This window comes from Haemaphysalis longicornis, unplaced genomic scaffold (genome assembly GCF_048455015.1).
Source record: "Haemaphysalis longicornis isolate Haplotype H1 unplaced genomic scaffold, Haemaphysalis longicornis Haplotype H1 scaffold_13, whole genome shotgun sequence".
Taxonomy (NCBI): domain Eukaryota; kingdom Metazoa; phylum Arthropoda; class Arachnida; order Ixodida; family Ixodidae; genus Haemaphysalis; species Haemaphysalis longicornis.
Window position 1 is genome coordinate 40979059 of NW_027526233.1, and position 12164 is coordinate 40991222.

Here is a 12164-nt window from a genome sequence, read left to right on the forward strand (position 1 = left end):
GGCTAGTGGTGTATCTGACGCTTCAGGGTGGTAGCCAGCGCCACTCTGACTATACGAGCAGAAGAGGACCTTCTTTTTAACCCCCCGGGGCGTAACTCGAACGTCTACAGCCTGTCATGAGCGGGTTAGTGGCGGGAAGCCCTCTTATGCTACGTAGGCATCAAGGCTGCCATAAACCGAGACCCTCGCTAGGCTTTCGCAGAATAATATAGTAAAGAAATGAGGGGCTCGTTGAGGATATACAGAAATATAGGTCGGCAGTCTACAATGCCAAAGGAGGCATAGGGGTGTGGTTAGGCTCTTTTCTTTTTCACACGGTTAATTAGGTAAACTTTTTTTTTTAAATATACAGAAGAAAGAAAAAAACACGCGCCCAGAGTGGGGACCGAACCCACGCCTTTCGATTACATGTCGAATGCCTGACCAATTCGGCTATCTGGGCGACTGTGCTCTCCTTCACTTTCTGAGCTATTTATATTTACTAGAGGTGTATCTGACGCTTGAGGGTGGTAGCCAGCGCCACTGTGACTATACGGGGAGAAGGGGACCTTTTTTTTAACCCCCGGGGCGTGACTCGAACGTCTACAGCCTGTCATGAGCGGGTTACTGGCGGGAAGCCCTCTTATGCTACTTAGGCATCAAGGCTGCCATAAACCGAGACCCTCGCTAGGCTTTCGCAGAATAATGTAGTAAGGAAATGAGGGGCTCGTTGAGGATATACAGAAATATAGGTCGGCAGTCTACAATGCCAAAGGAGGCATAGGGGTGTGGTTAGGCTCTTTTCTTTTTCACTACGGTAATTAGGTAAACTTTTTTTTTAAAGATACAGAAGAAAGAAAGAAAAACACGCGCCCAGAGTGGGGACCGGACCAACGCCTTTCGATTACATGTCCAATGCCTTACCAATTCGGCTATCTGGGCGACTGTGCTCTCCTTCACTTTCTGGGCTATTTATATTTACTAGAGGTGTATCTGACGCTTGAGGGTGGTAGCCAGCGCCACTCTGACTCTACGGGGAGAAGGGGACTTTTTTTAACCCCAGGGGCGTGAATCGAACGTCTACAGCCTGTCATGAGTGGGTTACTGGCGGGAAGCCCTCTTATGCTACCTAGGCATCAAGGCTTCCATAAACCGAGACCCTCGCTAGGCTTTCGCAGAATAATATAGGAAGGAAATGAGGGGCTCATTGAGGATATACAGAAATATAGGTCGGCAGTCTACAATGCCAAAGGAGGCATAGGGGCGTGGTTAGGCTCTTTTATTTTTCACTACGGTTAATTAGATAAACTTTTTTTTTAAATATACAGAAGAAAGAAAGAAAAACACGCGCCCAGAGTGGGGACCGAACCCACGCCTTTCGATTACATGTCGAATGCCTTACCAATTCGGCTATCTGGGCGACTGTGCTCTCCTTCACTTTCTGGGCTATTTATATTTACTAGAGGTGTATCTGACGCTTGAGGGTGGTAGCCAGCGCCACTCTGACTATACGGGGAGAAGGGGACCTTCTTTTTAACCCCCGGGGCGTGACTCAAACGTCTACAGCCTGTCATGAGAGGGTTACTGGCGGGAAGCCCTGTTATGGGACCTAGGCATCAAGGCTGCCATAAACCGAGACCCTCGCTAGGCTTTCGCAGAATAATATAGTAAGGAAATGATGGGCTCATTGAGGATATACAGAAATATAGGTCGGCAGTCTACAATGCCAAAGGAGGCATAGGGGTGTGGTTAGGCTCTTTTCTTTTTCACTACGGTTAATTAGGTAAATTTTTTTTTAAATATACAGAAGAAAGAAAAAAAAACACGCGCCCAGAGTGGGGACCGAACCCACGCCTTTCGATTACTTGTCGAATGCCTTACCAATTCGGCTATCTGGGCGACTGGGCTCTCCTTCACTTTCTGGGCTATTTATATTTACTAGAGGTGTATCTGACGCTTGAGGGTGGTAGCCAGCGCCACTCTGACTATACGGGGAGAAGGGGACCTTCTTTTTAACCCCCGGGGCGTGACTCGAACGTCTACAGCCTGTCATGAGCGGGTACTGGCGGGAAGCCCTCTTATACTACCTAGGCATCAAGGCTGCCATAAACCGAGACCCTCGCTAGGCTTTCGCAGAATAATATAGTAAGGAAATGAGGGGCTCGTTGAGGATATACAGAAATATAGGTCGGCAGTCTACAATGCCAAAGGAGGCATAGGGGTGTGGTTAGGCTGTTTTCTTTTTCACTACGGTTAATTAGGTAAACTTTTTTTTTAAATATACAGAAGAAAGAAAGAAAAACACGCACCCAGAGTGGGGACCGAACCCACGCCTTTCGATTACATGTCGAATGCCTTACCAATTCGGCTATCTGGGCGACTGTGCTCTCCTTCACTTTCTGGGCTATTTATATTTACTAGAGGTGTATCTGACGCTTGAGGGTGGTAGCCAGCGCCACTCTGACTATACGGGGAGAAGGGGACCTTCTTTTTAACCCCCCGGGGCGTGACTCGACCGCCTACAGCCTGTCATGAGCGGGTTACTGGCGGGAAGCCCTCTTATGCTACCTAGGCATCAAGGCTGCCATAAACCGAGACCCTCGCTAGGCTTTCGCAGAATAATATAGTAAGGAAATGAGGGGCTCGTTGAGGATATACAGAAATATAGGTCGGCAGTCTACAATGCCAAAGGAGGCATAGGGGTGTGGTTAGGCTGTTTTCTTTTTCACTATGGTTAATTAGGTAAACTTTTTTTTAAATATGCAGAAGAAAGAAAGAAAAACACGCGCCCAGAGTGGGGACCGAACCCACGCCTTTCGATTACATGTCGAATGCCTTACCAATTCGGCTATCTGGGCGACTGTGCTCTCCTTCACTTTCCGGGCTATTTATATTTACTAGAGGTGTATCTGACGCTTGAGGGTGGTAGCCAGCGCCACTCTGACTATACGGGGAGAAGGGGACCTTCTTTTTAACCCCCGGGGCGTGACTCGAACGTCTACAGCCTGTCATGAGCGGGTTACTGGCGGGAAGCCCTCTTATGCTACCTAGGCATCAAGGCTGCCATAAACCGAGACCCTCGCTAGGCTTTCGCAGAATAGTATAGTAAAGAAATGAGGGGCTCGTTGAGGATATACAGAAATATAGGTCGGCAGTCTACAATGCCAAAGGAGGCATAGGGGTGTGGTTAGGCTCTTTTCTTTTTCACACGGTTAATTAGGTAAACTTTTTTTTTTAAATATACAGAAGAAAGAAAAAAAAACACGTGCCCAGAGTGGGGACCGAACCCACGCCTTTCGATTACATGTCGAATGCCTGACCAATTCGGCTATCTGGGCGACTGTGCTCTCCTTCACTTTCTGGGCTATTTATATTTACTAGAGGTGTATCTGACGCTTGAGGGTGGTAGCCAGCGCCACTCTGACTATACGGGGAGAAGGGGACCTTTTTTTTAACCCCCGGGGCGTGACTCGAACGTCTACAGCCTGTCATGAGCGGGTTACTGGCGGGAAGCCCTCTTATGCTACTTAGGCATCAAGGCTGCCATAAACCGAGACCCTCGCTAGGGTTTCGCAGAATAATGTAGTAAGGAAATGAGGGGCTCGTTGAGGATATACAGAAATATAGGCCGGCAGTCTACAATGCCAAAGGAGGCATTGGGGTGTGGTTAGGCTCTTTTCTTTTTCACTACGGTAATTAGGTAAACTTTTTTTTTAAAGATACAGAAGAAAGAAAGAAAAACACGCGCCCAGAGTGGGGACCGGACCAACGCCTTTCGATTACATGTCCAATGCCTTACCAATTCGGCTATCTGGGCGACTGTGCTCTCCTTCACTTTCTGGGCTATTTATATTTACTAGAGGTGTATCTGACGCTTGAGGGTGGTAGCCAGCGCCACTCTGACTATACGGGGAGAAGGGGACTTTTTTTATCCCCAGGGGCGTGAATCGAACGTCTACAGCCTGTCATGAGTGGGTTACTGGCGGGAAGCCCTCTTATGCTACCTAGGCATCAAGGCTTCCATAAACCGAGACCCTCGCTAGGCTTTCGCAGAATAATATAGGAAGGAAATGAGGGGCTCATTGAGGATATACAGAAATATAGGTCGGCAGTCTACAATGCCAAAGGAGGCATAGGGGCGTGGTTAGGCTCTTTTATTTTTCACTACGGTTAATTAGATAAACTTTTTTTTTAAATATACAGAAGAAAGAAAGAAAAACACGCGCCCAGAGTGGGGACCGAACCCACGCCTTTCGATTATATGTCGAATGCCTTACCAATTCGGCTATCTGGGCGACTGTGCTCTCCTTCACTTTCTGGGCTATTTATTATTACTAGAGGTGTATCTGACGCTTGAGGGTGGTAGCCAGCGCCACTCTGACTATACGGGGAGAAGGGGACCTTCTTTTTAACCCCCGGGGCGTGACTCAAACGTCTACAGCCTGTCATGAGAGGGTTACTGGCGGGAAGCCCTGTTATGGGACCTAGGCATCAAGGCTGCCATAAACCGAGACCCTCGCTAGGCTTTCACAGAATAATATAGTAAGGAAATGAGGGGCTCGTTGAGGATATACAGAAATATAGGTCGGCAGTCTACAATGCCAAAGGAGGCATAGGGGTGTGGTTAGGCTGTTTTCTTTTTCACTACGGTTAATTAGGTAAACTTTTTTTTTAAATATACAGAAGAAAGAAAGAAAAACACGCGCCCAGAGTGGGGACCGAACCCACGCCTTTCGATTACATGTCGAATGCCTTACCAATTCGGCTATCCTGGCGACTGTGCTCTCCTTCACTTTCTGGGCTAGTTATATTTACTAGAGGTGTATCTGACGCTTGAGGGTGGTAGCCAGCGCCACTCTGACTATACGGGGAGAAGGGGACCTTCTTTTTAACCCCCGGGGCGTGACTCGAACGTCTACAGCCTGTCATGAGCGGGTTACTGGCGGGAAGCCCTCTTATGCTACCTAGGCATCAGGGCTGCCATAAACCGAGACCCTCGCTAGGCTTTCGCAGAATAGTATAGTAAAGAAATGAGGGGCTCGTTGAGGATATACAGAAATATAGGTCGGCAGTCTACAATGCCAAAGGAGGCATAGGGGTGTGGTTAGGCTCTTTTCTTTTTCACACGGTTAATTAGGTAAACTTTTTTTTTAAATATACAGAAGAAAGAAAAAAAAAACACGCGCCCAGAGTGGGGACCGAACCCACGCCTTTCGATTACATGTCGAATGCCTGACCAATTCGGCTATCTGGGCGACTGTGCTCTCCTTCACTTTCTGGGCTATTTATATTTACTAGAGGTGTATCTGACGCTTGAGGGTGGTAGCCAGCGCCACTGTGACTATACGGGGAGAAGGGGACCTTTTTTTTAACCCCCGGGGCGTGACTCGAACGTCTACAGCCTGTCATGAGCGGGTTACTGGCGGGAAGCCCTCTTATGCTACTTAGGCATCAAGGCTGCCATAAACCGAGACCCTCGCTAGGCTTTCGCAGAATAATGTAGTAAGGAAATCAGGGGCTCGTTGAGGATATACAGAAATATAGGTCGGCAGTCTACAATGCCAAAGGAGGCATAGGGGTGTGGTTAGGCTCTTTTCTTTTTCACTACGGTAATTAGGTAAACTTTTTTTTAAAGATACAGAAGAAAGAAAGAAAAACACGCGCCCAGAGTGGGGACCGGACCAACGCCTTTCGATTTCATGTCCAATGCCTTACCAATTCGGCTATCTGGGCGACTTGTGCTCTCCTTCACTTTCTGGGCTATTTATATTTACTAGAGGTGTATCTGACGCTTGAGGGTGGTAGCCAGCGCCACTCTGACTCTACGGGGAGAAGGGGACTTTTTTTAACCCCAGGGGCGTGAATCGAACGTCTACAGCCTGTCATGAGTGGGTTACTGGCGGGAAGCCCTCTTATGCTACCTAGGCATCAAGGCTTCCATAAACCGAGACCCTCGCTAGGCTTTCGCAGAATAATATAGGAAGGAAATGAGGGGCTCATTGAGGATATACAGAAATATAGGTCGGCAGTCTACAATGCCAAAGGAGGCATAGGGGCGTGGTTAGGCTCTTTTATTTTTCACTACGGTTAATTAGATAAACTTTTTTTTTAAATATACAGAAGAAAGAAAGAAAAACACGCGCCCAGAGTGGGGACCGAACCCACGCCTTTCGATTACATGTCGAATGCCTTACCAATTCGGCTATCTGGGCGACTGTGCTCTCCTTCACTTTCTGGGCTATTTATATTTACTAGAGGTGTATCTGACGCTTGAGGGTGGTAGCCAGCGCCACTCTGACTATACGGGGAGAAGGAGACCTTCTTTTCAACCCCCGGGGCGTGACTCAAACGTCTACAGCCTGTCATGAGAGGGTTACTGGCGGGAAGCCCTGTTATGGGACCTAGGCATCAAGGCTGCCATAAACCGAGACCCTCGCTAGGCTTTCGCAGAATAATATAGTAAGGAAATGAGGGGCTCGTTGAGGATATACAGAAATATAGGTCGGCAGTTTACAATGCCAAAGGAGGCATAGGGGTGTGGTTAGGCTCTTTTCTTTTTCACTACGGTTAATTAGGTAAATTTTTTTTAAATATACAGAAGAAAGAAAAAAAAAACACGCGCCCAGAGTGGGGACCGAACCCACGCCTTTCGATTACTTGTCGAATGCCTTACCAATTCGGCTATCTGGGCAACTGGGCTCTCCTTCACTTTCTGGGCTATTTATATTTACTAGAGGTGTATCTGACGCTTGAGGGTGGTAGCCAGCGCCACTCTGACTATATGGGGAGAAGGGGACCTTCTTTTTAACCCCTGGGGCGTGACTCGAACGTCTACAGCCTGTCATGAGCGGGTACTGGCGGGATGCCCTCTTATACTACCTAGGCATCAAGGCTGCCATAAACCGAGACCCTCGCTAGGCTTTCGCAGAATAATATAGTAAGGAAATGAGGGGCTCGTTGAGGATATACAGAAATATAGGTCGGCAGTCTACAATGCCAAAGGAGGCATAGGGGTGTGGTTAGGCTGTTTTCTTTTTCACTACGGTTAATTAGGTAAACTTTTTTTTTTAAATATACAGAAGAAAGAAAGAAAAACACGCACCCAGAGTGTGGACCGAACCCACGCCTTTCGATTACATGTCGAATGCCTTACCAATTCGGCTATCTGGGCGACTGTGCTCTCCTTCACTTTCTGGGCTATTTATATTTACTAGAGGTGTATCTGACGCTTGAGGGTGGTAGCCAGCGCCACTCTGACTATACGGGGAGAAGGGGACCTTCTTTTTAACCCCCGGGGCGTGACTCGACCGTCTACAGCCTGTCATGAGCGGGTTACTGGCGGGAAGCCCTCTTATGCTACCTAGGCATCAAGGCTGCCATAAACCGAGACCCTCGCTAGGCTTTCGCAGAATAATATAGTAAGGAAATGAGGGGCTCGTTGAGGATATACAGAAATATAGGTCGGCAGTCTACAATGCCAAAGGAGGCATAGGGGTGTGGTTAGGCTGTTTTCTTTTTCACTATGGTTAATTAGGTAAACTTTTTTTTTAAATATGCAGAAGAAAGAAAGAAAAACACGCGCCCAGAGTGGGGACCGAACCCACGCCTTTCGATTACATGTCGAATGCCTTACCAATTCGGCTATCTGGGCGACTGTGCTCTCCTTCACTTTCCGGGCTATTTATATTTACTAGAGGTGTATCTGACGCTTGAGGGTGGTAGCCAGCGCCACTCTGACTATACGGGGAGAAGGGGACCTTCTTTTTAACCCCCGGGGCGTGACTCGAACGTCTACAGCCTGTCATGAGCGGGTTACTGGCGGGAAGCCCTCTTATGCTACCTAGGCATCAAGGCTGCCATAAACCGAGACCCTCGCTGGGCTTTCGCAGAATAGTGTAGTAAAGAAATGAGGGGCTCGTTGAGGATATACAGAAATATAGGTCGGCAGTCTACAATGCCAAAGGAGGCATAGGGGTGTGGTTAGGCTCTTTTCTTTTTCACACGGTTAATTAGGTAAACTTTTTTTTTTAAATATACAGAAGAAAGAAAAAAAAATACGCGCCCAGAGTGGGGACCGAACCCACGCCTTTCGATTACATGTCGAATGCCTGACCAATTCGGCTATCTGGGCGACTGTGCTCTCCTTCACTTTCTGGGCTATTTATATTTACTAGAGGTGTATCTGACGCTTGAGGGTGGTAGCCAGCGCCACTCTGACTATACGGGGAGAAGGGGACCTTTTTTTTCACCCCCGGGGCGTGACTCGAACGTCTACAGCCTGTCATGAGCGGGTTACTGGCGGGAAGCCCTCTTATGCTACTTAGGCATCAAGGCTGCCATAAACCGAGACCCTCGCTAGGGTTTCGCAGAATAATGTAGTAAGGAAATGAGGGGCTCGTTGAGGATATACAGAAATATAGGTCGGCAGTCTACAATGCCAAAGGAGGCATTGGGGTGTGGTTAGGCTCTTTTCTTTTTCACTACGGTAATTAGGTAAACTTTTTTTTTAAAGATACAGAAGAAAGAAAGAAAAACACGCGCCCAGAGTGGGGACCGGACCAACGCCTTTCGATTACATGTCCAATGCATTACCAATTCGGCTATCTGGGCGACTGTGCTCTCCTTCACTTTCTGGGCTATTTATATTTACTAGAGGTGTATCTGACGCTTGAGGGTGGTAGCCAGCGCCACTCTGACTATACGGGGAGAAGGGGACTTTTTTTAACCCCAGGGGCGTGAATCGAACGTCTACAGCCTGTCATGAGTGGGTTACTGGCGGGAAGCCCTCTTATGCTACCTAGGCATCAAGGCTTCCATAAACCGAGACCCTCGCTAGGCTTTCGCAGAATAATATAGGAAGGAAATGAGGGGCTCATTGAGGATATACAGAAATATAGGTCGGCAGTCTACAATGCCAAAGGAGGCATAGGGGCGTGGTTAGGCTCTTTTATTTTTCACTACGGTTAATTAGATAAACTTTTTTTTAAATATACAGAAGAAAGAAAGAAAAAAACGCGCCCAGAGTGGGGACCGAGCCCACGCCTTTCGATTACATGTCGAATGCCTTACTAATTCGGCTATCTGGGCGACTGTGCTCTCCTTCACTTTCTGGGCTATTTATATTTACTAGAGGTGTATCTGACGCTTGAGGGTGGTAGCCAGCGCCACTCTGACTATACGGGGAGAAGGGGACCTTCTTTTTAACCCCCGGGGCGTGACTCAAACGTCTACAGCCTGTCATGAGAGGGTTACTGGCGGGAAGCCCTCTTATGCTACCTAACCATCAAGGCTGCCATAAACCGAGACCCTCGCTAGGCTTTCGCAGCATAATATAGTAAGGAAATGAGGGGCTCGTTGAGGATATACAGAAATATAGGTCGGCAGTCTACAATGCCAAAGGAGGCATAGGGGTGTGGTTAGGCTCTTTTCTTTTTCACTACGGTTAATTAGGCAAATTTTTTTTAAATATACAGAAGAAAGAAAAAAAAAACACGCGCCCAGAGTGGGGACCGAACCCACGCCTTTCGATTACTTGTCGAATGCCTTACCAATTCGGCTATCTGGGCGACTGGGCTCTCCTTCACTTTCTGGGCTATTTATATTTACTAGAGGTGTATCTGACGCTTGAGGGTGGTAGCCAGCGCCACTCTGACTATACGGGGAGAAGGGGACCTTCTTTTTAACCCCCGGGGCGTGACTCGAACGTCTACAGCCTGTCATGAGCGGGTACTGGCGGGAAGCCCTCTTATACTACCTAGGCATCAAGGCTGCCATAAACCGAGACCCTCGCTAGACTTTCGCAGAATAATATAGTAAGGAAAAGAGGGGCTCGTTGAGGATATACAGAAATATAGGTCGGCAGTCTACAATGCCAAAGGAGGCATAGGGGTGTGGTTAGGCTGTTTTCTTTTTCACTACGGTTAATTAGGTAAACTTTTTTTTTAAATATACAGAAGAAAGAAAGAAAAACACGCGCCCAGAGTGGGGACCGAACCCACGCCTTTCGATTACATGTCGAATGCCTTACCAATTCGGCTATCCTGGCGACTGTGCTCTCCTTCACTTTCTGGGCTAGTTATATTTACTAGAGGTGTATCTGACGCTTGAGGGTGGTAGCCAGCGCCACTCTGACTATACGGGGAGAAGGGGACCTTCTTTTTAACCCCCGGAGCCTGACTCGAACGTCTACAGCCTGTCATGAGCAAGTTACTGGTAGGAAGCCCTCTTATGCTACCTAACCATCAAGGCTGCCATAAACCGAGACCCTCGCTAGGCTTTCGCAGCATAATATAGTAAGGAAATGAGGGGCTCGTTGAGGATATACAGAAATATAGGTCGGCAGTCTACAATGCCAAAGGAGGCATAGGGGTGTGGTTAGGCTCTTTACTTTTTCACTACGGGTAATTAGGTAAACTTTTTTTTAAATATACAGAAGAAAGAAAGAAAAACACGCGCCCTGAGTGGGGACCGAACCCACGCCTTTCGATTACATGTCTAATGCCTTACCAATTCGGCTATCTGGGCGACTGTGCTCTCCTTCACTTTCTGGGCTATTTATATTTACTAGAGGTGTATCTGACGCTTGAGGGTGGTAGCCAGCGCCACTCTGACTATACAGGAAGAAGGGGACCTTCTTTTCAACCCCCGGGCTGTGACTCGAACGTCTACAGCCTGTCATGAGCGGGTTACTGGCTAGAGGTGTATCTGACGCTTGAGGGTGGTAGCCAGCGCCACTCTGACTATACGGGGAGAAGGGGACCTTTTTTTTTAACCCCCGGGGCGTGACTCGAACGTCTACAGCCTGTCATGAGCGGGTTACTGGCGGGAAGCCCTCTTATGCTACCTAGGCATCAAGGCTGCCATAAACCGAGACCCTCGCTAGGCTTTCGCAGAATAATATAGTAAGGAAATGAGGGGCTCGTTGAGGATATACAGAAATACAGGTCGGCAGTCTACAATGCCAAAGGAGGCATAGGGGTGTGGTTAGGCTCTTTTCTTTTTCACTGCGGTTAATTAGGTAAACTTTTTTTTTAAATATACAGAAGAAAGAAAGAAAAACACGCGCCCAGAGTGGGGACCGAACCCACGCCTTTCGATTACATGTCGAATGCCTTACCAATTCGGCTATCTGGGCCACTGTGCTCTCCTTCACTTTCTGTGCTATTTACATTTACTAGAGGTGTATCTGACGCTTGAGGGTGGTAGCCAGCGCCACTCTGACTATACGGGGAGAAGGGGACCTTCTTTTTAACCCCCGGGGTGTGACTCGAACGTCTACAGCCTGTCATGAGCGGGTTACTGGCGGGAAGCCCTCTTATCCTACCTAGGCATCAAGGCTGCCATAAACCGAGACCCTCGCTAGGCTTTCGCAGAGTAATATAGTAAGGAAATGAGGGGCTCGTTGAGGATATACAGAAATATAGGTCGGCAGTCTACAATGCCAAAGGAGTCATAGGGGTGTGGTTAGGCTCTTTACTTTTTCACTACGAGTAATTAGGTAAACTTTTTTTTTAAATATACAGAAGAAAGAAAGAAAAACACGCGCCCAGAGCGGGGACCGAACCCACGCCTTTCGATTACATGTCTAATGCCTTACCAATTCGGCTATCTGGGCGACTGTGCTCTCCTTCACTTTCTGGGCTATTTATATTTACTAGAGGTGTATCTGACGCTTGAGGGTGGTAGCCAGCGCCACTCTGACTATACAGGGAGAAGGGGACCTTTTTTTCAACCCCCGGGCCGTGACTCGAACGTCTACAGCCTGTCATGAGCGGGTTACTGGCGGGAAGCCCTCTTATGCTACCTAGGCATCAAGGCTGCCATAAACCGAGACCCTCGCTAGGCTTTCGCAGAATAATATAGTAAGGAAATGAGGGGCTTGTTGAGGATATACAGAAATATAGGTCGGCAGTCTACAATGCCAAAGGAGGCATAGGGGTGTGGTTAGGCTCTTTTCTTTTTCACTACGGTTAATTAGGTAAACTTTTTTTTAAATATACAGAAGAAAGAAAGAAAAAAAACACGCGCCCAGAGTGGGGACCGAACCCACGCCTTTCGATTACATGTCGAATGCCTTACCAATTCGGCTATCTGGGCAACTGTGCTCTCCTTCACTTTCTGGGCTATTTATATTTACTAGAGGTGTATCTGACGCTTGAGGGTGGTAGCCAGCGCCACTCTGACTA

General features: G+C 47.9%; 4 non-coding genes across 4 annotated transcripts; all 4 read right to left on the reverse strand.

The window, feature by feature from the left end:
• Positions 1–1806: 1806 nt before the first annotated feature.
• Trnat-agu (transfer RNA threonine (anticodon AGU)) lies at positions 1807–1878 on the reverse strand. The gene has a single exon. It is a non-coding gene; the product is annotated as a tRNA-Thr (tRNA).
• Positions 1879–4202: 2324 nt separating this feature from the next.
• On the reverse strand, positions 4203–4274 carry Trnai-uau (transfer RNA isoleucine (anticodon UAU)). The gene has a single exon. It is a non-coding gene; the product is annotated as a tRNA-Ile (tRNA).
• A 2324-nt stretch (positions 4275–6598) lies between these two features.
• On the reverse strand, positions 6599–6670 carry Trnat-agu (transfer RNA threonine (anticodon AGU)). Its single transcript has one exon. It is a non-coding gene; the product is annotated as a tRNA-Thr (tRNA).
• Positions 6671–9473: 2803 nt separating this feature from the next.
• Positions 9474–9545, reverse strand: Trnat-agu (transfer RNA threonine (anticodon AGU)). Its single transcript has one exon. It is a non-coding gene; the product is annotated as a tRNA-Thr (tRNA).
• Positions 9546–12164: the final 2619 nt, after the last annotated feature.